The sequence below is a fragment of the Nannospalax galili genome, unplaced genomic scaffold (assembly GCF_000622305.1).
Source record: "Nannospalax galili isolate Female #2095 unplaced genomic scaffold, S.galili_v1.0 scaffold187, whole genome shotgun sequence".
Classification (NCBI taxonomy): Eukaryota; Metazoa; Chordata; class Mammalia; order Rodentia; family Spalacidae; genus Nannospalax; species Nannospalax galili.
In genome coordinates this window covers 2,420,060-2,447,208 of record NW_008357584.1, presented here as the reverse complement: position 1 = coordinate 2,447,208, position 27,149 = coordinate 2,420,060, and the positions used below count along the sequence as shown (strand labels likewise).

The window sequence follows — 27,149 nt, the reverse complement described above, 5'->3', positions numbered from 1 at the left end:
TGTGCGGCCAATGTAACAGTTTGGACTTATCATCTCTGTTCACGTTCCGCTCCAGAAGTAGAAGTGGGCTCTGGGACGTGGCTCAGTTGTAGAGCAATTGCCTAGCATTAGAAAGAGGCCCAGTGACAGAATGGACAGACAGACAGACTGACCGACAGACAGACAGACAGAATTGGAAGTATATGGCTGACACAAAAGAATAATATGAGAATTATTTTTATAAAGCATCATGATTTTATTTACTAGTCTCCCTTCACACCAAAACTGTGCATTTTGAGGGTAAGAGGAACACAAATGATTATATTAGTGAGTTTTAGTCTTCCTTTCACCAAAAGTGCCCATTTTTATAAACAATCCATACCTGGTATCCCTTTTCCCATATTTTCCTCTACTGAGAAAAAGAAATTTTTTTGGTCTTCTAAAAGGTGACAAAGACTGGCACTTATTTCTACTTCTTCCCCCAAATTTCCTACTTTCACTCCACTGTGCCCACAAAGTTTTTATTTCAGACTTTTAAAGTTTCCAGAAATTTTTACTTGCTGTGAAGCACCAGCAGCATTGCTAGAAGCATATGGTGGTGTGTGTTTGCACAGAGAAGGTGATAAAAATTAAAATTATGCTGGGCATAATTTTTATAAATGGTAGCCGAAAACCTCAGGCTGGCTCCGACAAGGATAATAAAAGTTCCAAAGTTTAACCCTCAATTTCTCTGAAATCATTCAGTTCAGGTGGTAGGGAGGATGATGATAAAGTAAACCAAGAATTGAGATTTAAAAGAAGAGCCTGGTGAAGGGAGAAGATGACTGGCTCCCAGAACATCTGGGCAGGGGTCAGGAGATGAGCAAAGTAGACTCTGTACTTTTTTTTTTTTTGGTCTTTTTTTTTTGAGACAGGGTCTCTCTGTAGCCCCAGCTGGCCTGGAACTCCCTTTGTAGACTGGCCTTGAACTTACAGAGATCCATCTGCCTCTGCCTCCCACGTGCTGGGATTAAAGGGGTGTGCCACCACACCCCGATGACTCTCTACTCTTGAGAAGAAGTCACTGAACCAAAATTCCTGTGTCTAAGGTTCAAGGGCCACTAACAACAGCAGCCAAATTCTTGGACATTCATCACTAACCAGCATTATTCTAACAGCAGCAAGTCTCTGGGTGTGAAGCTACAATTTCTTCAGCAGCAAAACATCCTGAGACAATCTGTAGCTCTGTCCAGTTCTCTAGGCAGAGTGGGCCCAAAAGATACTCAATAAAGGCTTCCACAGTCTTCTAATCTAAACCAATACATTATCAAATGAAAAGCCATACTCAGATAATAGAGACATGACCAAAACCACAAAATGATTTTTTTTACACCTGAAGTATAATTTTACACTGTGGAAATCTTTTAGGGAAAATGAGTGGGCAAAAATAGCTTTACGATGATGCTTAGGTAACTTGAAGATTCCTTTCCGCCAAGTATACTACAGATACCATTTTAATGCACTAATCACAGGATAGCTGTCAAAAAAATAAGGTCCTGCCAGACATGATAGCCCACGCCTTTAATCCCAGCACTCAGGAGCCAGAGGCAGGTGGATCTCTGTGAGTTCAAGGCCAGCCTGGTCTACATAGTGACTTCCAGGCCAGCTGGGGCTAAAGGGAGACCCTGTCCCAAAAAGGCAAAAATTAATTAATTAATTAAATAAGGTCCTTTCTTTTCTTGACCACTCCAACAGAAGATATTAAATAAACAGAATACACAGCTAAAGATACAGTTTGTATAACATATATGATATTTATATATACATATATTTATATAAAAATATAAAGAAATTTGGAAAAACAGCAGAAACACGTGCCACAGATTTTGGCACCTTTTAGGGGACCAATAAACTTGCTATCCCCCATATGTACTTATATACACACATATATTTACATATATACCAGTTTATACTAGTTCATATACATACGAGCTTAAACATTTTTTTTTTTTTTTTGTTTTTTTGAGACAGGGTCTTCCTGTGGCCTCACCTGTCCTGGAACTCACTATGTAGACCAGGCTGGCCTTGAACTCACAGACACCCGCCTGCCTCTGCTGGGATTAAAGGCATGAGCCACCACGCTTGGCACTTAAACAATTTTTAATTAGTGAATAAATGCAAAATAAGTTTCATTCAAATCAAAAACTAATTTTCCTATAATGAACAATCATCTATTGCTTACTTGAGGTCACATTTGAATACAAAACTGAATTTTTTAACTCTCTATAGAACTTTTTCCACTATCCAGAGTTTGTCTGGCTCAAGTACTGAAACCAAGTACCACAGGTTCAGAAGTTATGTTATCCCTATGATACCAGCTACCCCTAAAATCTGACAATCCTACTTATTTTTAAAAAAATATATCTATAACAGGGGGGTTGGAGAGATGGCTCATCAGTTAACAACATTGGCTATTCGTGCAGAAGACCCAGGTTCAAATCCAGCACCTACATGGCAGCTAACAACTATCTATAACTCCAGTTCCAGGGGATCCGACAGCCTCTTCTGTCCTACACAGGCACTGCATTACACAGGCACACTTACCTATATGCAGGCAAAACCCGCATATATTTTCAACATAAAAATAATTAATAAAATATTTTTTAAAAAATATCTGCATCAGGAATGGTGCATATGTCTTTAATCCCAGGACTTGGGAGGCAGAGGCAGGCCAATCTCTGTGAGTTCAAGGCCATCCTGGACTACACAGTGAGACCCTGTCTAGAAAATAAAGATCTATGTGATCCACATATATATTCGGATGTTAATGTGCATTTGTTTTGTATCTTTTATTTCCAAATAGATTTTTAGTCCCTGGACAGCAAAAGCCCTATTGCTCACATCTGATTCCCTATGTAGTTGGCATGATTCCCTTAGTTGTTGGCATGGAGCAACTAAGCAGTTTTTGAATTGAACCAAGCCAGAAAAGGTTTCCAATAGTTCAACAGGTTAAAGGCAGTGGTGTTAATTGAGGCACTATGGTTTCCCATAGTTATCTGTGTAATCAGTTCCCAATACTTCAGCAAGTCTTGCTCATCCTGAGCTCCTCTTTTAAGCAAAATACAGGAGGGAGATAATCTCTATTTTAATTAGCATCTGTCCTAGTTTGTTTCTCCATTGCTGTGACAAAATACTCTGACCAATACCAACTTGGAGAGGAAAGCTTTATTTGGCTTACCTCTCCTGGGTCACAATTCACCAGGGAGCCCAAGGTAGGAACTCAAGGCAGGAACCTGGATGCAGGAGCTGGAGCACAGGTCATGGAGGAACACTGATTACTGGCTTGCTCCCTTGGCCCCTGCTCAACCTGCTTTCTTATACAGCAAAGGCCCACCTGCCCAGGGGTGGCACCACCCACAGTGGGCTGGGCTCTCCCATATCATTCAACAATCAATTCCCCCACAGACATGGCCACAGGCCGGTCCATTAGAGGAAATTCCCCAATTGAGGCTCCCTCAACCCAGGTGTGTCAAGTTGACACTAAAGCTATCCAGCAGAGCATCATTGGGTTTTCCTGATGCAAGTGTAAAGGACAAAAAATTATCTTTATGAGTTATTGAAGGGTTTGGTTTACTCCACCTTAATTTTTAGCCCCCCACTGAAACAGACAAAAATATGAAAGGAAAAAGCTAGGGCAGTTTCCAGGTCAGCCAGCAGAGCACCAGTCATGTGAGGCCCCTGGAGGACACATAGGGCTATTGTGCTGCCAAACTCCACTATGTGACACTCCTTTCACAGTTTGTGTGAGTGGTAACCCCTTGGAATTGGGTAGTGTAAAAACTAGGTGACCTTCAAAATGTGGTCCAATGACCAGTTTCTTAGGTATTCTGACATACCAGCTACCATAAAACTGGATGCCAGTCCGTAGAGAGCTAGCATCAACTCCTAACAGCTTATGAGTATTGTACCAGGCTCCATGGGAGGAAGATGGATGGTAAGAGGTAAGGGCCTGAATCCAAGTCTAAGCCACAAGAAATACATCAACAGTGGATCCAGACACTATTAGCAACGGTGTCTGGGCAAGGAACCAGAAGGCATAGAAGTGGGAAAGAAAGGCTTTTAAAGACAAGAAAATTTGAGTGGGCTCTGAAGACAGTCATAGATGGACTTTCAGGTGGACTTTCAAGGGAGTTTTGAAGCAAAGAGCAGTACAGAAAGAGAAGTTCATTTCTTTTGAGGGAAAGCAAAAGTTCAATCACAGTGCTTGGGCCCAAAGCCACCCCAATAAATGACAGATCCTGCTCCAGGTAGCCAAGACATAGCTATCACCTGCCAGCAGCAAATATTATTTTTAAATTCCTAGGACTTGATGTTGCACTTATGGGAAGAAAAAGTTTGTTCTGGGAACAATAGTTGACCTTAGGTTTGGGGGAGGAGGATTGCTGGAGTCATGATTTGTCACTTAGCATAAATTCTAGATAATTTCTCTGGCACTCTCCTGTCCGACCTACAGAATCGCCACTGAAATAACAGGCTGCCAAGCCACCCTTCTAGGCAATTAAATGATATGTAAAACAAAAAGGGAAGAAAGACTTTTGTAGAGGAAATCTATCAGTAATTTGATTAATTTTCACAGCTAATGAAGTTTAAAAAAAAATTAAAGTTTTGTCACTCGGGAAAACACATTTTTCTCCCAAACACATTTCGTGGGAACATAAGGCTGAGCATTTCATTCTGCTCAGCAAAGTGTTTTAGGCTTTCATTTTCTAAAACATTTGTCTCCAGGTTCATAAACAGATAGCAGCTATCAATGATAGCAACTGCAAGGGGTTCATAGCACTCCCTCCTCACTCTAGAACACTTTAAAATACCACCTCCTCAGGTAGTATATTCTCTTTTAAGGAGGTACAAATATCTTTCTCATTTAGCAATCCTTTTGTTTGTTTGTTTTTTGTTTTGTTTTGCTTTTTGAGACAGGGTCTCCCTGTAGACCCAGCTGGCCTGGAACTCGCTATGTAGACCAGGCTGTCCTTGAACTCATAGAGATCCGCCTGCCTCTGCCTCCCAAGCGCTGGGAATAAAGGCTTGTGCCACCGTGCCCTGCGCAATCAATTATTTTAAGATGGCCCCAAGCCTTGTGAAGTAGCAAGTATCGTTTATCTCATCTTACAGGTGAAAAATCAGAAACTAAGAAACAAGGTAATGTGTGTGTCTGATTCAGCTCCATACAGCCTTCCACTGGAAATTCTGTGAGCTTATTATAAAAGACTCCAGGAGTTAAACTTAGAACTACCCCATGACCAAATCCTCACCATTTCCAAACCTCTTCAGAGCTAACTTGCAGTCTCAGAGAAGCAGTAGCCCAAAATGCTTTAGCTATTTTGGTTGCTTAATTGGTTTATAATAACTCAAAACTCACCAGCTGAGAGCTTTCTGGTAAGCACTCTTGATACAACTATCACTAAGTTAAAAAGAGTTAGAAGGAGGGGGTTTCTCCTGGTATAAAACACAAGTCTTTAAAAATTTACCCCTGAATTAAGGTCAGCCAGGCAAAGAAGCAAAACAGCTAGCACTGGAATGGGAATGTAGCACTCAATGTCTAGTTTAGAAATACAGAGTCATGCTTTTCTTAGCTTAGCTACTCTGCCTGAAAGTGAAACCAAATTAGAATGCTTATCTGTTAAAGCATAATCATTGTTATTTCAGTCTGTGCCAGACAAACCATGTTGGAAGGCCAATGGCTTCCATCTGATAGGTAAACAGTAGTGATAGTATTTAAGTCAAGACTTTACCAAATAAGCTCAAGGTTCCTCTGAATTTATTTATGGAATTCTGCTTTCTCTACTCTGCTTTTTCTAGCTTAAACTCTTCTATAATTTTTATTTCATAAAGAGATAATTATAATGAAGTATGGTGATGCTGGTCTGTAAGCCCAGCATTCAAGAGACCAACACAGGAGGGTTGCAAGTTTTAGGCAAGCTTGGGCAAAACAGTAAGACCCAGTCTCAAAAGGGGAGGAAACAATGACCAAGTGGCAGTTGTTTCTTTTCTAAAGATAACTTTAAAAAATCAACCAATTTCTTCCCAAGTTAATAACTCCCCTGGGCTACAGAATAGTTTATGATACAAAAGAGTGAAAACTTTCAAAAGGTGGGTCACATATTAAGTGTTCTTACATATACGAAGTCCCAAGGAGTCTACGAAAAAGCTATTTATACAGTAAGCAAGTCTGGTGAGGCTGGAAGACACAAGATGGGCTCACAAAAATCAACTGCATTTCTATATATTTGAAACAAACCATCTAAAAATAAAATTAAGAAATCCCATACACAACAACCTCAAAAAGACAAATTTAATAAAAGATATGCAAAATCTATTCTCTGAACACTATAAAATACTATCAATTAGAAGAATTAATATTAAGATGGCAATATTAACCATAGTGAGTATATAGTGAGCTACATAGTGAGTTCTAAGTTAACATGAGCTACAGTGTAAGACTCTTGTCTTAGAAAAATATCCCAAAGAGGTAGCAATACTTTTCCAAAGTTAACGTAAAATGATACTATTCCCAAAATGAATATAATCTTACAAAATCCTAGCTGATTTCTTTATAGAAACAGACAGATCTCCATGTTCATATGAGAATTCAAAGAACCTGGAAGAATCAAGAAAATGTTGATATATAAAAATAAAGTTGGATTTCAAAGTCACTACAAGGCTACCAAGAATCAAGACTGTAGGTTACAGCATAACCTAGATCTACAGACCAACAAAATTAAAAAAGAACTGAGACTCTAGAAACAAGCACTTAAGGCTTATAGTCAGCTGATTTTCAACAAAGGTGACAAGATAATTCCACAGGAAAAGATCAGTCTTTTAAGAAAAACTCAAGATAGATCAAAGACTTAAATGTGAGAGCTAAAACTATGAAGATTTTAGCAATAAACATAAGTATATAAGAAAACAGAGGTTTGCTGGGCTTGGTGGCACAAGCCTTTAATACCAACACTTGAGAGGCAGAGGCAGGTGGATATCTGTGAGTTCCAGGCCAGCCTGGTCTATGCAGTGTGTTCCAGGCCAGGTGGGGTTACAGGGAGACCGTGTCTCAAAGAGACAGATGGACGGGAGGGAGGGAGGGAGGGAGGGAGGGGTTTGATCCTTATGACCCTGTATTAGGAAACATATGAATCTGTATTAGAAAACAGCTGACTAATTATGAAGCCAAAAGAAGAAACAAAAGCAAATAACAGGCAAATTAAACATCATCAAACTTTTGTACTATAAAGGATACCACACCAAGAAAGTAAAAAGACAGCTCATAGACTGAGGAAAAATTAGAAATCACATTATCTGTAAGGAATGCCAGCATATACAACTCTCCCAACTCAGTAATAAAAAGAATTCAAGTTTAAAATGGACAAAGGATAAAAAGACCATTCAATTTTAAAATGGGAAAAGGACCTGAGACGACATTTTTCCAAAGTGACACAAAAATGACCAAGAAGTACTTGAAGAGATGAGATGCTTGGTATCACTAGCCATCAGAAGATAAAAAGCCAAACCAGAAAAGCTAACACTAGGACAGACATCATCAAAAAGAAACAGCAAGTGTTGGAAGAATGTGAAGAAATTGGAACCCTCACACAGTGCTGGGCATTTAATCTAAAATGCCACTTTGGAAAACAGGTTTTCATATGACCTAGCAATTCTATTTTCAAGTGTACCTTTACAAGAAATGGAAACATATGCCCATACCAAAAAAATGTTCATGAATGTTCATAGCAACATTATTCATAATAACCAAAAAGCAAAACAACCTATGCACTCACTAACTGATAAATTAAACAAAATATGGTAAATCCATGATGGGCTATTATAACCGATTTAAAAAAAAAAAAAAAAAAAAGGAACAACAATATCCTAATACATGGACAAGTAGGCTAATGTGTAGATGAACTTTGAAAACATGATGCTGAGAAGTCTTTCAGACCAGGCTATATATTATATGATTATATTTAAACAAAATGCCAATAACTCTTGTGGAGATGGCTCAGCAAGTAAAGATGCTTGCCACTAAGCCTCATGGCTTTTCAATCCCATATCCACACAGACACACAGTAAATAAATATTAAAAAATACTTAAAACAATTCAAAGAAGAGACAAACTACAGACAAAAAGTAGATTAATGGTTGCCTAATATGAGAGGAAACCAAAGAGCTAGTAGGTATTGAAGAGCAGTGATTGTCTGCTAAAATATATGGGCTTCCTTATCAATGAGATGAAAATGTTCTAAAAGCCAATGAATTATACAGCTAGGAAGCGTAAGTAGGGGGAAGGGGTTTAATATCTCAATAAAGTCACTTTAAAAAATAAGAACTGGGTATGATGGAGCACATCTTTAATCCCAGCACTCCAGAGGCAGAGGCAAGCAGATCTCTATGAGTTGGAAGGCAACTTAAAGTCTAGATAGCAAGTTCCAGGCCAGCCAGGGCTACAAAGACCCTCTCTTTCAAAATAACAGCAACAACAGCAACAACAACAACAACAACAACAACAACAACAACAACAATAATAATAAATGAATGATGAAAGAAAGAAAGAAAGAAAGAAAGAAAGAAAGAAAGAAAGAAAGAAAGAAAGAAAGAAAAGAAAGAAAGAAAAGAAAGAAAGAATAAGGACAGCCAGAGATTCATCTTTTATTAATTCTTACCACTGGGCAAATTGCTTGACTTGGTGCTGTCAGCTATTCAGAGGGAATAAAATACCCATCTTGAGGGGTAATTCAGAGCTCAGTATGCCTCTTACAATGTTCTATACATAGTAGATGACCTACAGATGGCAAAACTTCAAAACCTAAAGTCTTCATTATACTGTAAATTATTGTTTGGGCACTAATATTTACAAATGATTTTTAAAAACTTAAGCACAGTGTGATTTGGAACTATCACTCATACATCTCTCAAAAGGCAATAATTCTCCTTAAACATTTAAAACCCATCCTTCCAAGCACATGCACTGAAATTTTGAATGAAAAGTGATCAAAATCTACGTAATTTTCTATTATGTTTCTTAAAGTATAAAATTAAGAAAGATTAAGAACCTCTACTCTTTACTTTGAAGATCTTTCAATACTAGAAATATTTAATTGGCAAATTACTTGCACACGCCATTAAGTGGTTAGACTGAATTTGTTTTTACAAATTCTATGGGCTCTTACTCCTTAACCTCCGCCACACTATAATCTGAAATCATCAAGGTCTTCACTTATGCAAATTTTAACTTTCTACATCTTTGTTTCCATACAGAATAACTAAATTAATGCTCTTTAATTTCTAGAAGATTCACTCTTCGAAGCTTCACATCAGTAAAAATGAGTTTCCCATTAAGATAAAAAAGATTCATCAGCTGTATTATCTCAAATGCTAAACCATAATATCTCTCTTATTGATTCTAAAATTCTGTTAATATAATAAATACAAAAGGATGTTTCTATTAAACACCAAAGTAATCCCGAGAGACAGGAGCAGAAATGGAGATGAGCCTCACCTCCCTGAAGGGTTCCCCTTCCTTTTCTTAAGCTTAATATTTAAAGGAAGTTGTGGCTTTGCACTACCAAGAAATAACATCCCACCCTGCTGACATGCCTAACAGCAGCTCATGTGGCCATGTCTTCTAAGCAGGGTGTAAAGACCAAAAGTTGAACTGGCAAGTTAAATAACACAACAGAAAAAGTGGATGCAGACCTATCTCCCACCATAGGCTCCAATGTCAAGGTTGCTGTTTCAAACCATTTTGAGAAATGCCTTTTTATATTAATCACAGTTAAGGGTCTGAGGAGAAAAAGAATGCTGACTACAATTCAGGCTCACTCAAAGACATTCTAGAAAGAAAATGGGTGTCATTAAAACAGAAAGCATAGCACAAACACTTCATGTTAAAACAGTTAAAACTGAATTCTCTGTAAGATCCTGTAAACTTTTATTATTTTATTTTGAACACACATAGGTACAGTGGTGATGAATATCTTTAAAAAACAAGAGGGCACACATGCAGTCAAGCTGAGGTACACGGAAGTCATCTATGATGTGGATGCTCAAAAGAAGTAAGGCTAATTAAAAACTCTTCCAAGATAGAGCTACCTTGACTGGAGGGCATGTGGCATTCTGGAAAGAACCCTCCTTCTAGTGCCAGAATCGCTATGGTTTCTATGAAACCAGTCATCTTTTCCCCACTGGGCCCTCTCATGCATCAAAGAATAAATGACATCAGCCATTGTTCACCTGAAGTATGTACTATGTTCTCTAGGAGAGCTTGTTTCAAACACATTCCCAAGCCCCACGCCCAGACATTCTGAATCAGCAGATGGAAGATTGGAGCCTGGGTGTCCACAGTTGTCACAAACACCAGCAAGCAATCATGAGACCCATAGTCGTTCTCACGGGTAAGAACCCTATTCTAAGGTCAGAGGTATCTACAAATCCAAGCTTAATGCATCACAAATCACTGCAGTGAATGCTGGTGAACAACAAGGCAAAAAGGCAAAAGGCCAACCGCAGCATGAGATGTAAACTGTCTTTCACATGCACTAAGTAAATTAAGAGCAGAGAGGCCAAGAGAGATGCTCTCCATGTACGTGTGGGAAAAATTATTTTTCATGTATTAGAATAAATCATTAGCAGCCTTCACATCTAAAGCAGGTCAATTAAAGTGGTGTTTGGAGGTAAACAACAGACTGTGGTCTCCAGATGTGCTTGCTTTAATCATCTTCTATGTCAATTATCGTTAGCTTTCATCACCAGTAAAGAACTCAGCCAAAAAACTCCAAAGCTTTGAAATTCTTAAAACAGTACAAGAATCTTAATTCATTTTATAAATGCAAGCATAATATCTATATTGTTTAAAAAAAAACCCCAAAAAACAATTTCTTAACCTAGTTTCCTTAGGCGGATGTTATCAAAAATAATTTTCTTACAAAAGCATTAACATACATTTAACCCTACTTAACTGCTTCAAGAGCAGATGTACTACCACAAATGCACACCCCCAGTGAGCCCATATTAGTATGAAACTGTTTTATTTCAATTAAAATGTCTAACTATCCACCCCCAACATATACCTAAACTGTAATTTTCTCTGAGAACTTCCAATATGTTCTTGATTTTGTTTCCTTTATCAACCTATCAGAGCAAAATCTGCCTTGCAAGAAATCAGTCATTAGCAGCAAGATTACAGCAAATTTTCCAATTTAGAAAAACTGTATTTTTATCTCTCTCACACTGAAAGAATAATGGTATAATTTTACTATTTTTAAATGTGCTTTACAGTTTAAAATAGTCAAATTTTCCCAGGGCTCCAAGTTTCAGGATTTAATGTTAGCAGCTTAGCATTCTGCACTCTGCATCTTCTTTCTGACAAATTCTCTTTACCCTTCATCTTGCATGCATGCAGACGACAGACAGACAGACAGACAGACACACACACACACACACACACACACACACACACACATACACGCATGCACGTGCGAGTGTGGAGTAGGGGTTCCCAATCCAATCTCCCCATATCCTTGCAGAGAATGGTTAACCTTCAGACAGTAGTTAACTAAGAAGTGACTTCACGTGGCTGTTGTGATTTACTCTCCAATTGACATTCCTCCACCTTCTCAACAGGCCTGCCCTTTTTTCCTCTGTCCCGATTTTTAAAATGGAGTGATGAAGTAGCAAAAAGTACAATATTTTAGCCATTTGAGCATGGACGATTCTCAAATTATCCCACCAACTGGAAGTGCTCTCTGATACTACTATCTTTCAAAATTGGAGCCATTATGGTCAATCGTGCAAATCCGTATTTAGCTTCTCGTAAATAGTGGATTTTTGACCCAATGAACTGGAACAGCTTCTGAACAGGCTCCGTTCTCTCAGGGTGCTCCAGACATAGGCACATTTGCTACTGACATGGAGGAATTTGCTTTCATAACTCATGCTGTTCTTACATGGAATTCTTACTCTTTTGCAGGGTACATGTGAGAGGAAGCCTCGCCTCAAAATAAACTCTACTGTGGGGCACACTGTTTATGAAATACCCAATCTGCAGCCAGCATTAATGGCTTTCTTTTCCAGTGAGCTTCAAAGTGTGCCTCAAGTTCAGTCTCCTCTAGTCCAATACTGACAAATCCTCTAGCCTTTTATCAAATTTCCCTTAGTAGTAAATGTGCATGTTTCCCCTTCCAAAATTCTCATGACTGTAATCCTCATCCCTTTCTACAACCTGAGTGCAAGTCACTGAAGTGGGTTGTTTCCACATATTTCCATGTGTCATCTAGCCTGCCTGTTTCCCCAAAGTACACCAATTTCACATTTGTCACTGTAGGGATCCATGGACAGACTCTAATCGTGAACCCAGGGATCACTCATATCAGAGACTCACTGATATGAGCTAGCTGAAAAGGCACAGCTTGGAATTAAGGATTAACTAGTTTAGCTCTACCATCTCAGCTTTGTGGGTTGTGCTTGGTGTGACACCAACACAAGAATGAAAAGTCTTGTTCAAACTTAAAGTTTTTTAAATGCTGGTTTAAGCCAAGTTAAATGAATCTCTTTCTACAGTACTTCTCAGAGTCTTAATAAACTCAAAGTTTTAGGCTTTATGACTGTTTAGCAGGAGAGGCTTTTTTTGTTGTTGTTTGTCTTTTTTACAAAACACCTATCTACACGCACAGGAAAGATTTCTCCAAAGTTAACTACACATCTTTTGATGTAAAGATTAAAGGACAAAGCCACTATAGTTCCAAATGACAGGGCAAGACTGAACTAGTTTTTGTTTTTGAGACAGGCTTTCACTGGGTAGCCTAGTCTGGTTGGGAACTCACGAGGTACACCATGCTAGACTCAAACTCTGACAATCCTCTTGCCTCAGCCTCCCAAGTGCTAAGATGGCAAGTGTGAACTACTGCACCCATCCCATTTCTCCTGAACTCCAGGCTCATGAACAGAACTTGTGACAGAGGATGCAATCAGTTTCCTTCATTCTAGATTCTTCAAGATCAGAATACATTTCCTTTCAGAGATCCTACTCAACAGCCGACCAAAGGGCTTTCTGAATTCTTTATAATGCATTAGCTACTCTGTGTCTGTCGTGGCAAAACGCCTTGCAGTCTGCTTCTTACCCTTCCCTCCTTCCCTTCCCTTCCCTTTCCCCTTTCTTCCCCTCCTTTTCCTCTCCCCTCCCTCCCTCTCTTTCTTTCTTCTTTCACAGGGTCTTATGTAGTCTCACTTCGAATTTGTTACATGACAAAGGCTGGATCATCCTCTTGCCTCCACTTCCCAAGTGCTGGGACTCCAAGTGTGTACCACCAGGCCTGGCTTGAAGTTTTAAGTAAGATCAAGTCCACTAGTTCAATTGCCCCTCTATAAAAAAAACAGTGCTATCTTTGACATAACTTTGACACCCCCTGAGATTTACTAAAAGCTAATACAATTTCTCCCCACAAGAGTTAGAAGAAAAAAAGTTCATTTTTAAAAAAAGTTCATAATTATGGTAATTATGGTCATTCATGGACTCTGACACATACCCAGGCAATCATCTTCAAATTTAAATTAAAAACTGCAGATCAACCCTCTCCCAACCCTATCACTAAACACCAAGACTTGGATAATGAAACTGAGTTATATTCAGAGATAAGAATAACTTGAGAACTGATCATATGTTGCATGGACTGTTGTTCACAAATGAAAATTATTAAGCTGTCAAAGGAAGACAAAAATATGTAATGACATTATACAAATAAGTTTAGAGGCTGGAGAAATGACTCAGTGGTTAAGAACACTAGTTGTACTTGCAGAAAACCTGGGTTCGAATCCCAGTGAAGAGCCAGAATGCTCTGACTCCATTTTGGCTAGCTTCTTTAGACAAGCCCAGACAAGCTAAGGCATATTGTACATGTAAAAGCTTTATAAGGTATGAACAAAAACTTCTGACTCTAAAAGATATTAGCACATTCCAATGCCCTGAAGACAGCCCCTACCAATCAAGACTTTCCCCATACACAGGATATGTGGACATCCAATCAAGACTTTCCCCGTACACAGGATATGGGGACATCCAATTATTTTTAAAAATGCTTGGCGCACGCAGGTTTCTGTGGAGTGTCCCAATAAAAGCTCCTGCCTGCTATTGTTCGGGGCCAGACTCCATCTTTGGTTCATGAAGTCTGTGCCCGGCTAGCCGCCATTTGGTTGTTGTCCTTTTTCTTACTTTAAATTCTTAAACTTTTGTATAATCTTTGGGTATCTGTGGGAATTATTCTTGATTCTCGAACCCTAAGATTGTGGGGACCCCAGACCCACGGAAGTGCCACCGGAGCAAGCCTTGGTAAGTTCTGCCTGTTTCTTTCTCTATCTCTCTCTCTCTTGCTTTTCGGTAGTCCAGACATCCTGGGGCTCAACAGAGCTGGAGGAGAATGGGGAACGCCCTGACTCCTCTTCTTGAGGACTCGTGCTCCCCTCTGACATGGAATCCAGGCGGGGCTGACCCAGAGGCTTGGCCCAGTCTGACGTGGAATCCGGGCTGGCCAAATCTTTTTGGGAAAGGAACGGGGGCAGCCTTCTCGGCTGACCCCATGCACTGCAAGATTTTCATTTCTCCCTCTAGGGAACTGCCATCTCATACTGTCCTCAACCTCTGCTCGGAGCTCCACCTTGTCTATCAACTTTCCATCCTACTTCTCATTCTCATCCCTCTCCTTATATTCTTTTGTCTTGAAGCTTATCCCACGATGGGCCAGGAAGTCTCATCATCTTCAGCTCCCCTTGATCTAGTTCTTAGTCATTTTCAGGACTACAAACGAGCAGCTTCGAATGTGTCTGGACTCCAGTCAAGCCGACCCGCCTCCAGACCCTCTGCACCATTGAATGGCCCTCCTTTGAAGTTGAATGGCTGCCTGAAGGGTCCTTTAACCTGTCCCTCATCTACAGGGTTCAAGAAGTTATCTTCGGGGAACCAGGTCACCCTGACCAGATCCCATACATCCTAGGTTGGCGATATCTGGTTGCTGTCCCCCCGACTGGCTGTGCCTCTTACTGCCACCCCCACCATCGGGGCCTAAGGAACCAGCCACTTTGCTTCCCCTGAAGAAAGTTTAGACCAAAAACCCATAGGGTCCCGAGATCTTTCTCTCGGCGCCAGAGGAAGATTTACTTCCGCTACCTTCTGGGGCCCCAGTGAGTGCTCAGGATGGACCTAGGGAATGCAGGTCACAAGCATCTTCCTCTTCTTCCAGTCCTTCCGGGTCTCCGTCCCCAGCCCCCATGGCTGAGCCAGCACCTCCCATGGCCAAGCCCAGCCCAATACACACTCGCTTAACACACTCGCTCGAAGGGGAAGGGAGAATTGTGCCAGCTCTTCCCCTGAGGGAGATTGGGCCCCCAAGGGAGGATGGAATTTCCCCAGTAGTCTACTTTCCCTTTTCTACTAGTGACTTGTATAATTGGAAGTTACAGACTCCCTCCTTCACAGAGAACCTTCAGGCCCTGGTTTCCCTCCTGGATACCATTCTTTTTACCCACCAACCCACTTGGGATGATTGCCAACAGTTATTAAATATCCTGTTCATCACCGAGGAATGGAACCACATCCTTCGGGAATGCAGACACGTGGTCCCTGGAAATGATGGGCGACTGACAGAGAATGAGGATTTGATTGCAGCTGCTTTCCCTCTCACGCACCCAACAGAGGGGTGGGACTATAAAACCCCTGAAGGTAGGGAATGCCTAAAGGTCTATCGCCAGATTCTTATGGGGAGTCTCCAGGCAGCTGCTAAGCGCCCCACCAATTTGTCTAGGGTCAGTCAGGTAATGCAGGGAAGGGATGAGTCTCCTGGAGCGTACCTAGAACGCCTGTTAGAGGCTTTCAGAACTTATACTCCCATAAATCCAGAGGCCCCAGAGAATCAGATGGCCATCAATATGGCTTTCATTAATCAGGCAGCTCCAGACATAAAACGAAAACTTCAAAAACTGGAAGGTTTCGAGGGCAAAAACCTTTCTGAGCTGATGGCAGTGGCAAACAAGGTATTTAACTACAGAGAAACCCCTGAAGAAAGACAATCAAAAAAGGGCTGGCTAGGATATTGTTGGCTGAAAGAGCAACGAATCCCAAATGGGGGGACCGACCCTCTACAAAAAAGGGAACCCGAGCCCCGCAACCCCCACAGGAAGGTCAGCCCTGGCTAAAAGAGACCAGTGCACATACTGTGACCAGCTGGGCCACTGGGCTAGGGAATGTCCTCAAAGGATGGGATCCCAGCCTTCCTCCAAGCCCAAGATCCTCAAGTTGGCAAACCTAGAAAACTGAAGGGGCCCAGGCTTGGCAAACCTCCACCACAAGCCCTGGGTGACCCTACAAGCGGAGGGATGAGCCATCAACTTCCTAGTTGACACCGGAGCACAATATTCAGTTTTAAAAGAGCCTATGGGAAAATTGACCAATAAACACACCTGGGTGCAAGGAGCCACGGGAATCACTCAGCACCCTTGGACTATGAAAAGGGAAGTAAACTTAGGTAAAAAGACAGTTTCACAGTCCTTTATGGTGGTCCCAGAGTGCCCATATTCCTTACTGGGTAGAGATTTCCTAAATAAAATGAAGGCTCAAATCCATTTCTCTGGGAGAGGACCTCCTGATGTGACTGTACCAGATGCAGCCTATATCCTATGCTTACAACTAGAAAAAGAATGGGGCGTCCACTCCCCGCCCCCTCAAAAGAGACAGACCGCTGTCCTCAAGGACCTCCAGGCAGCAATCCCTGGAGTCTGGGCAGAAACTAATCCCCCAGGGAAGGCCATCCAACAGCCACCAATAACAGTGACTTTAAAAACTAATGCTCAGCCTGTAAGAGTAAAACAGTACCCAATGACTCTTGAAGCCAGGGCAGGAATTACTAAACATATAAACCACCTTAGGGAGTTCGGCATTCTGGTTCCATGCCAATCTCCATGGAACACCCCTCTGTTACCCATCAAGAAACCGGGGACTAACGAGTTCCTCCCAGTGCAGGATTTGAGAGAAGTTAACAAGAGGGTAGAGGATATCCACCCTACAGTGCCCAACCCATATACCCTGCTGAGCTCACTCCAGAGAGAAGGGTCTATACTGTTTTAGATCTCGAGGATGCCTTCTTTAGCCTGACCTTGGCAAAGGAAAGTCAACCCATCTTTGCCTTTGAGTGGCAAGACCTGAACCAGGGGTTTAATGGACAACTCACTTGGACACAACTGCCACAGGGGTTCAAGAACCCCCCATGATCCTTGACAAGGCCCTACATCAGGACTTGCAGGCGTATCGGGCTTCGTACCCAGAGTTCCTCTCCAGCACTACTCTCAATCCTGCCACCTTGCTGCCAGAACTGGATCTTGAGGTCCTGCACGACTGCCTGGAGGTACTCTGCAGCTTACATGGGACACGGGAAGACCTGATGGATGTTCCATGGCCCCACCCGGACTTAATTCTGTTCACGGATGGAAGCAGCTTCATTAAGGAAGGAACTAGATGTCTCTCCTGCCAGGTTACTAATCCAAGAGGAAAAGTCATGCCCCCAGCCAGAAGGGAGAGGGGATGGAGACACACCTCTGATGGAAGGCTCATTCTGCTGCATAAGCTGGCAGAGGACTTAATATATAAACTTCACAAAAGAACTCACCAAGGATAGAGAAAGTTACAAGAGCTCCTGACTGTACCACACCTTCGAGCTAACCAAAATGATTGAGAGCTGTCTTTCCAGATGTAGCTCCTGCCAGGTTACTAATCCAAGAGGAAAAGTCATGCCCCCAGCTAGAAGGGAGAAGGGCACTGAGCCTGGCGTCCATTGGGAGGTGGACTTCACTGAGGTAAAACCTGGCAGGTATGGCTATAAATATCTCCTAGCTTTTGTAGATACATTTTCAGGATGGGTCGAAGCATTTCCCACAAAGGGGGAAATCACCTCAACGGTGGTTAAGATCATCGATGAACTAATACCAAGGTATGGACTCCCCTCTGTGATTGGGTCAGACAATGGACCAACCTTCATCTCTAAGGTAACTCAAGAGTTAATTAAAACACTGGGGACTAACTGGAAGTTACATTGTGCATACCACCCCCAGAGCTCAGGGCAAATAGAGAGAATGAATTGGACCCTTAAAGAGATCTTAACCAAATTAACCTTAGAAACTGGTGATGACTGGACAGGCCTCCTACCTTTTGCCCTATACAGGGTCAGAAATACCCCATATACTCAAGGCCTAACACCTTATGAAATCATGTATGGCCGACCACCCCCTCTGCTTCCCAAGCTGCCTTCAGATGTGCTAATTGACTAGTCTGAATCCCAACTTCTTAAGTTCCTACAGGCCTTACAGATTGCACAAGACAACGTTTTCCCCTTGCTGAGGCACATCTATGAACTGCGACCAGACCAACCGCATGGATTCAAGCCAGGAGACCTTCTTTGGGTGAGACAGCACCACAAGGAGCCCCTCGGACCTTGATGGAAGGGGCTACACATCATGATCCTCACGACCCCTACTGCAGTTAAGGTGTCTGTTGTCCGGACCTGGACACATCACTTGCATTTAAAGCCTGCATCAGAAGACTGATCAGAGCAAGTCAACAAGAGATGGAAGGTCAAACAGGTAAAAGACAATCCTCTCAAGCTAAAAATCTCTGCCACACCATAACCCTTGTTGCTTTTTTATTTCTTTTTATAAAGTCTGGCCTAGCTAACTCCCCTCATGGACTCCAAAACCTCACCTGGGTAGTTAGTAGCACATCCACTGGAAAGATAGTGAACATCTCCTCCCACCTGCTTGAAAGAGCTTGGGAACTGTACACCCTGTCAGGCACTGTAAATTATGCTTGCCAGTCTCCCCTTGGCTGAAAGAGGATGAAGGAGCACCACAATGGTGACAATGGTGACCAAAGAAGTACTTGTGGGGATCCAGGGGACTATTTCTGTGCTTCATGGAGCTATGTGTCTACTGGATATATTAACTGGGCTGTCCCCGTCACTATCGGCTTGCTCCAGGTAACTGCGATCCCAGGCCTAACCCTTTGGCGAAACCCCAGATCAAGGCAATTCAAGGGACCCTGTTCCTCCTCTAGATGCAAACCCTATCTCCTTGAGCTTCACCCCAAAAGGAAAGGAACTTCAAAACCTACAAATGGGCAAACTTGGGGCCTCAGGTTATACACCACAGGGACGGATCCAGGAATAATTTTTTCAGTCCATCTTCAGGTGGATCCACTCTTGGGGACCCAGATGGGGCCAGCTTGGACAGTGTTACAGCCTATAGGATGACCAACACTGGCCTTAACTATTTTTAAATCTGTTGAGAGGCCAGCTGCTAGCCAAATTGTCCGACTGGGTAACACTGCTACTTTGCTCACACCTAGATCCACACCCCCAGAGATCTGACGAGTCCAAGAGCTCTGGCAGCCATCCCCTGGGCTTATGAATCTCCTAAATGCCACCTTTATTGCTTTAAATATTTCTCCTAACCTTACTATCCATTGCTGGTTTTGCATGGACCCGAGCCCTCCCTTTTATGATGGGTTAGCTCTCCCAGGAAATTATGTTGTCACTTCTGACCCCACTGCCTGTAGAATTCCCCCGCCTACAGGAAGAAGGGGATGTACCCTCACCCAAGTGTATGGAAAAGGGCTATGAGTGACTCCCTCACATAAAATTGTCCCCCCTTCTTATCAACATCTATGTATTCTGTTCAAGAGATAGGGGCTACTGCACCTAAATGATATATGGTGTCCCCCAACTCCACTTGATGGGCCTGTACCTCTGGCTTAACTACAAGCCTCCACTCATCCATTTTAAACCAGACCAGAGATTTTTGTGTACTAGTGCAGCTGGTTCCCCATCAATATTATAGAACAGACATAGAAATGGAACCAGAGTCTCAGAAGAGTCTAGACCTCAAAGGGCCATAGGAACCACTGCAGTTTTCTTGTCTACTCTACTCGGGGTTGGGGTAACCACTGAACTGGTCTGGGGACTTAAGTGCTAGTCCTCCAAGATAAAAGACATACAATCATTAGAAACATCTATCTGCCACCTCGAAGACTCTCTATCCTCTTTAGCTGAGGTAACCTTACAAAATAGGAGAGGGCTGGATTTACTTTTTCTAGAAAAAGGAGGGCTCTGTGTTGCCCTAGTGGAACAGTGCTGTTTCTATGTTAATCACTAGGGAGTTATAAAACAGTCTTTAGCTGAGGTCAGTAAAAGACTTAAGAAAAGAGAAAACGAATGACTAAATGAACAAAATTGGTATGAATCCCTATTTGACTGGTCCCCATGGTTAACAACTTTGATCTCAGCGATAGTCAGACCTCTCTTCTCACTCCTATTAGCAGTAACCTGTGGCCCCTGTATTCTTAATGCCTTGCTCAAATTCACCCGAGAACGGATACAGACGGTCCAACTGATGGTACTGTATTTGCAGTACACTCATGCCCCCCCCCCCCCCCGAGCCTTACGACAATATAGAAATGGTTCTACTGCCCTAAATATGCCGTCCAACCACTTCTTTTTGCTTCTGTAATTTGCTTGGCTTGAAGGTTTAACCCTTGCCATAACTCTAGGGGGGAAATGAAGAGCCAGAATGCTCTGACTCCATTTTGGCTAGCTTCTTTAGACAAGCCCAGACAAGCTAAGGCATATTGTACATGTAAAAGCTTTATAAGGTATGAACAAAAACTTCTGACTCTAAAAGATATTAGCACATTCCAATGCCCTGAAGACAGCCCCTACCAATCAAGTCTTTCCCGGTACACAGTTATGGGGACATCCAATTAAGACTTTCCCCATACACAGGATATGGGGACATCCAATTATTTTAAAAATTGCTTGGTGCGCACGGGTTTCTGTGGAGTGCCCCAATAAAAGCTCCTGCCTGCTATAGTTCGGGGCCAGACTCCATCTTTGGCTTCTGAAGTCTGTGCCCGGCTAGCCGCCATTTGGTTGTTGTCCTTTTTTACACTTTAAATTCTTAAATAAACTTTTGTATAATCTTTTTTGGTATCTGTGGGAACTAGTCTTGATTCTCAAACCCTAACACCCAGCACCCATACGGCAGCTAACAACTGTCCATATCTCCAGTCCCAGGGGATCTGGCAGCCTCATCTGACCTCCATGGGCACTGCACGACAGGGGCGCACTTGCCTACATGCAGGCAATACACGCATACACATAAAATACAAATAATAAATAAAATTTCTTAGAAAAGTTTAAAAAAAACAGTTTAGATTTTACCTAAAGAAATTGCAATGGTACAGGGCCCACTTTTAATTTTCACTAGCTAAAAGGAGGGTTCTAATCCACCACTACTGAGCTCGGTAGCTGCTGCAGCCTGAAGATACTGCCATGAAATATCAGGAAGCAAGAACAGATAATGTTTTATATTAGCGTCATGATAAGACTGATCACCGGTGCATGAGACAACTATTTCAGATAAGCATCTCACTGACAATGAACACTCACAGGTATACCTTCTCTTTCCTTCTAAAAACATGCAATGGAAATGTTTTTGCTACCCCCAGCATTAAATAAAAAGCAGTGAAATGGAGTCTCAGAGAAAGTACCACTCACATGTCTACACCAGCTGTTCAGATGCTCCAAGAGAACTTCAAAAGTGAAATTCCCCTCACACCACAGAATTCTTATCCTCCTGTTTCACACATGCTGTGAAGCCCAAACAACACAGGCATATGTGCTTTAGGCCTTGCCCCACTATAAATGCAAACACCCTCTCCCAAGCATTATTCTGGTCTTGTAGCAGCCCCATGAAGGACCTGTCCTGGCTCCCAACTGCCTCTCTATCAGATAAACTCTTGTGAGAAGGTACTGTTGCATCATAAGGTGTGTCCTTCCGACAGACCCATTGAAACCTACACAGCTACACATTTTCATGGTCATCCAACCTCCTTCCCACCTTCTTCCCATGCTCCAACATCTTGTTCTGATAGCTGTGACCATTCCCACCTACTTACAGCCAGTATCCTATTATGTTAGTCTTTTTCTATTTATTTTGTGGTCTCAGTACTTAGAATGTTAAGTTACGAGTGGAGGAAGGCTTTTAGTTTTGGTCATTAGTCTCCCTCTAGTCCTACAATATAGCAAGTATTCAGGAGATATCTCTATTCTATTCACCTATATTATCTGGTTAAGAGGCTTCAACCAACTACTTGCTAAAACACCCCAAATGTTTCTCAAATCCCACACTCAGGGTCTAAGTCCTGGGTCAGTAAACAAGAGCCAGAACTAACATGCAAAAATGAGCCCTGTTACTGCCATCCAGCCCCATGCCTCAGTTCTCCCTCTCTGACAACAGCTCTCCCTTCCACTGATCAGGCCAGACTGCAGAATCATTCTGTTCTGGTCTCTCTTTTGTCTCAGCTGTCCTCTTACTTGCTGAAACACACTACATCTAACATGTCAGAGAACCCTGTTAATTCTTTTTAAAAATATATCCAGAGTCCGTGTCGGCACAACGGCTTAGCAGGTAAAGGAACCTGCTGCCATGCCTGACAATCTGACTTTGATCCCCAGGACCCACATGGTAAGAGGAGAGAACTGACCCCTGAAAGTTGTCCTCTGACCTCCACACTCATGCTGTGGCATGGTCACACACGCAAAAAATAAATAATAAAAAATAAAAATAAATAAATAAATACAGGGTTAGAGAGATGGCTCAGTGGTTAAGAGCACTAGCTGCTCTTGCAAGGGACTGGGGTTCAGTTACCAGCACCCACATGGAGATTAACAACCATCTGTAACTCCAGCCCCAGGGAATTAGATGCCCTCTTCTGACTTCCATAGGCACAGCAAGCACATAGTGCACAGGTAAAACACACACATAAGTTTTTTTAGAAAAAAAAAAATTTAATAATAAAATGTACCCATAATCTTAACCAGTTCTCACTACATCTAACCCTACAGTCCAGCCACCATAAGATGTTTTTAAACCCAGATCCCTCTACTGTCAAAACAAGAGCCATAATGATCCCATTAAAAAATAAGACAAATCTGACACTTCTGATAGGCAATTCTACAACAGCTTACTACCACATTTACCATCAAATCCACCTCCTAACCTTGCCTACAACACCTTGTCTGACAAGACCTGTTAACTTCCAGAGTTCTTCTCTTGCCTCACTGGGTTCCCTGGGTCTCCCCTGCTGCTTCTCAAATATGCTACCACCTCCACAGCCTTAGCACCTAGACCATATGCATTTCTTCTTCCTGGGACTGTCTCTCTCCTCCACCACCCCAAATGCATGTAACTGATTTCTTCACCTCTTTTTAAATAGTTTGAAGGAGGCCAAGGACACTTATCATAAGAACAACCCCAATAGATTCTTAAATACACAGTAATGTTAACTATGGTTAAAGTATCATACACCAGATTTCTATACCTTTATTCATCAGGCTTAATAGAAATTTTATGCCCAATGATTTGGAATTCAACTGTTTTGCCCAATCTTGATAGCTGCCACTCTTTGGTCCTATGACTCTAACTATTCTAAGTAACTTATATAAGCAGAGGCATGCAGGACTTGTCCTTCTGTGACTGGCCCTTTTCACTTAGCAAGTCCTCATGGTTCATTCATGCTGCATATGGCAGGGTTTCTTTTTAGAACCAAGTAATAGTCCACTGAATTAACAGCCTGTGCTTTGTTTATCTGTGTAGAGTTGGTAGTTATTTAGGTCACTCATATATGTTGGCTATTATTGAGAACACTGACTAAATACCCAGCAATGATGGTGACACTCTTTGGGAGTTCTGCTGTAGTGGAGTCTTCACAACAAATGAAGAGAAAGTCAAAAGTGCCACATCACGATCCCACCCAGGCCCATATGGGTCTTCATTTTACAGAAGCTGACACCACCTTCACCCTAAGGAGTTCCAGGTCTTATACCGAAAGCAGCAAGTTACACATTCAAGTCAGGCCTAACTGGATTGTTACTCCAGTGACCAGCTATAGAAACTTCAATTTTGATTACTCCTAATTTCTCTTAAAATTATAGGAAAAGAAATATATAAAGTTACCATTTTAACCACTTTGGTGATATAGTTCTGTAGCATTAGGTACATTCACATTGCTGTGCAACCACCACCACCCCTTTCCAGAACTCATCTTGTAGCACTGAAGTCGATACCCACTAAACACTAAACTCCCCATTCCCTTCTTCTTCCAGCCCGTGCCAACCACCACTCTACTTTTGTTGTATGAAGTCGACTATGCTAGGAATCTCATACAAATGCAATAACACTACAAACATCTTTTGCGGACTGGCTAGTTTTACTTAGTATAATGTCTTCCATTATACGAAGTCGCTCCTGTGTTGTACCCCTGCTTAGTTGTAGTGCCTCCAGTCAAGGTGTATGAGGAGCTGTACTCCCCTGACAGAACCTATAAATGAGTTCTTATTTTTTAAGATTTACTTTATTATTTATGAGTATGTGTGTGCATGAGTGTACATGAGGCACACATATATGCAGGTAACAACTGGAGCCAGAGGGGAGCATCTGAATTGCTGGAGCTAGAGTTACAAGTGGCTATGAGCCTCCCTCTCAAGGTGGTTTCTAGGAACTGAACACCAGGCCTCGGCAAGAACAGCAAGGGCTCTTAACTACTGAGCTACCTCAAAAGCCCCTCCAAACAAATTTTTAGAAAAGTTGTATTTGGTATTGTTCCATTTACAATAACTGACTTGATAAATGTCAGTTGTTACTACTGGGACAAGGGAACAGTCTGCCCCTATTCTCTTCTGATCTGAACAATGGCCAAGTATTTACATCACATAAATTCCATTAAAATGTTCACTGATGGCTCTGCTTCCCTGGGCCTGCACTACCACAGGCCTCCTGCAGGCCTCTCTCCCAGGAGCCCTCAGGGCCTAGTCCCACCCTCACCTCCCTCTGCTTCCCTGGGCTATACAACCCACCAGCCTCTTTCCTGGACTCCAGGGCTGACTTTTCCACTTCCTGGTCCTTTGCATCCAAGCCAACCCAGTTCCACAGTGCAATCCTCAGGTGCCCTGGGGGCCTCTTCCTGCCCCCAACTCCCTTTGCATCTCTGGGTGGCACAGCCACCACCTGCCCTAGACCACCATCTTTCCTGGGCCCTGGTCCAGGGCCAATCCAACCTCCAAATTCCTGAGGCCAAAATATTTCCTGGAGGGATCCAGACCTTAGGGGAAAGCCTGAGAACATCTGATCCTCATCTGACTTGGGCCTCTGTGGGAACTCCTGAAGACAAAAGCAATCTGGCCACTCCAATATAAAATCAAAAGAGAGAACCGGAAGCTTAGAGGAACCAGCTTTTCATGCCCAAAAAGTAAACCACAAAGACACATAAAGTTTACAAAAAGAAGCAGACCTAAACTTGAAGGCTTGAGTCTCACACAAGAATCAGAAACTACCAAAGAAATTCAGATGTCAAAATCACAGAGAAAAACTAGTAACATGAAAACTCAAAATAACATATCCCCACCAAATACCAATAGTCCTCTAGAGGAATACAATGAGAAACCCCTAGAGATAACACAGGATATGAACTCAAAAGAACACTTATAAACATGATAAAAGATTTCAGCGAATTTAAAGAACACATAAAAAAAGAAATCAAAGAACTGAAGGAAGATTAGGGATAAACTTCTGAATGAATTCAGAAAAGAACTATAAATATTGAAGAATACTCAGGCTGAAATGAAGAGGGAAGTGAAACACTCAGTAAGCCAATTAGAAATGACAGGAGAAAGCCTCACCAATAGGATGAATGAAATGGAAAACAGAGTATCAAGTCAGGAAGATAAAGTGGACGAACTAGACCACTCAAGCAAAGATTATAAAAAATTTAAGAAAGCACAAGAATGGAATATGCAAGAATTGTGTGACACCATAAAAAAGACCAAACTTACGAATCATAGGCATGCAGGAAGGGGAAGAATTCCAAGATAATGGCATGGACCAGATCCTCAACAGAATAGTAGTAGAAAATCTCCCAAAACTAAAGAAGGACATGTTCATGCAAATAAAAGAAGCCTATAAAACACCAAACAGGCAGGATCAGAAAAGAAACTCTCCATAGCACATCATAGTAAAAACGCTAAACATACAGAACAAAGACAATACTGAAAACTGAAAAAGGAAAACAAGTCACATATAAAGGAAAACCCATTAGGATTACAGCTGACTTTTCAGTGGAAACTATGAAAGCCAGAAGAGCCTGGACCAAAGTACTCCCAGTTTTAAATGACCACAGATGCCAACCCAGATTACTACACCAAGCCAAAATGTCTATTATAGTCAAAGGGGAAAGAAAAATCTTTCATGACATAGACTGAAAGAATTCATGTCCAAAAAATCGCCTCTTCAGAGAGTTTTGGAAGCAATATAAGGAGCTGAAGAAAGGAATGACTATACCCAAGGGGCAAAAAGAAATTCAATGAAGTGTAATGGTGGAAAAGTACACCTATATCAAGAATGTAAACAGAAATAAAAATGACAGGATTCAATATTCATCTTTCATTAATAACTTTAAATATTAACAGACTGAACTCCCCAATCAAAAGACACAGACTAGGTGAATGGATTAAGAAATAAAACCCATCTTTTTGTTGTCTGCAAGAAACTCATCTCACTTTCAAGGACAGACACTATCTCAAAGTGAAACGATGGAAAAAAAAAATATACCAAGCAAATGGTACTAAGACAAAAGCAGGCACTGCAATTCTAATATCTGACAAAATAGGCTTTAAACTAAAACTTAGACGAGACAAAGAGGGCCACTTCATTCTGATCAAAGGAACAATAAATCAAGAAGGTATTACAATCATGAACATATATTCACCAAACTCTGGTGCATCCAACTTCATAAAAACAATACTATAGGACTATAAAACCCAGATTAATCCCAACTCATAAATAGTAGGGGACTTCAATACCCCACTGTCTCCATTAGATAGGTCAACAGGACAGAGAGTTAACAGAGAGACATCTGAATTAAACAATACCATATATCAAATGGACTTAACAGACATCTACCCAGTATTCCACCCAAGCACCAAAGGACACACTTTCTCAGCACCCCATAGAGCCTTCTCAAAAATGGACCATATTCTAGGGCACAGAACAAACCT

The 27,149-nt window shown here is 41.8% G+C and overlaps 1 protein-coding gene across 3 annotated transcripts in view; it reads right to left on the bottom strand.

Annotated features, from left to right (window-relative positions):
• Slc25a13 (solute carrier family 25 member 13) overlaps positions 1-27,149 on the bottom strand; it is a 207,817-nt gene that overhangs the window by 103,788 nt on the left and 76,880 nt on the right. The gene's annotated exons all lie outside the window — the stretch shown is intronic.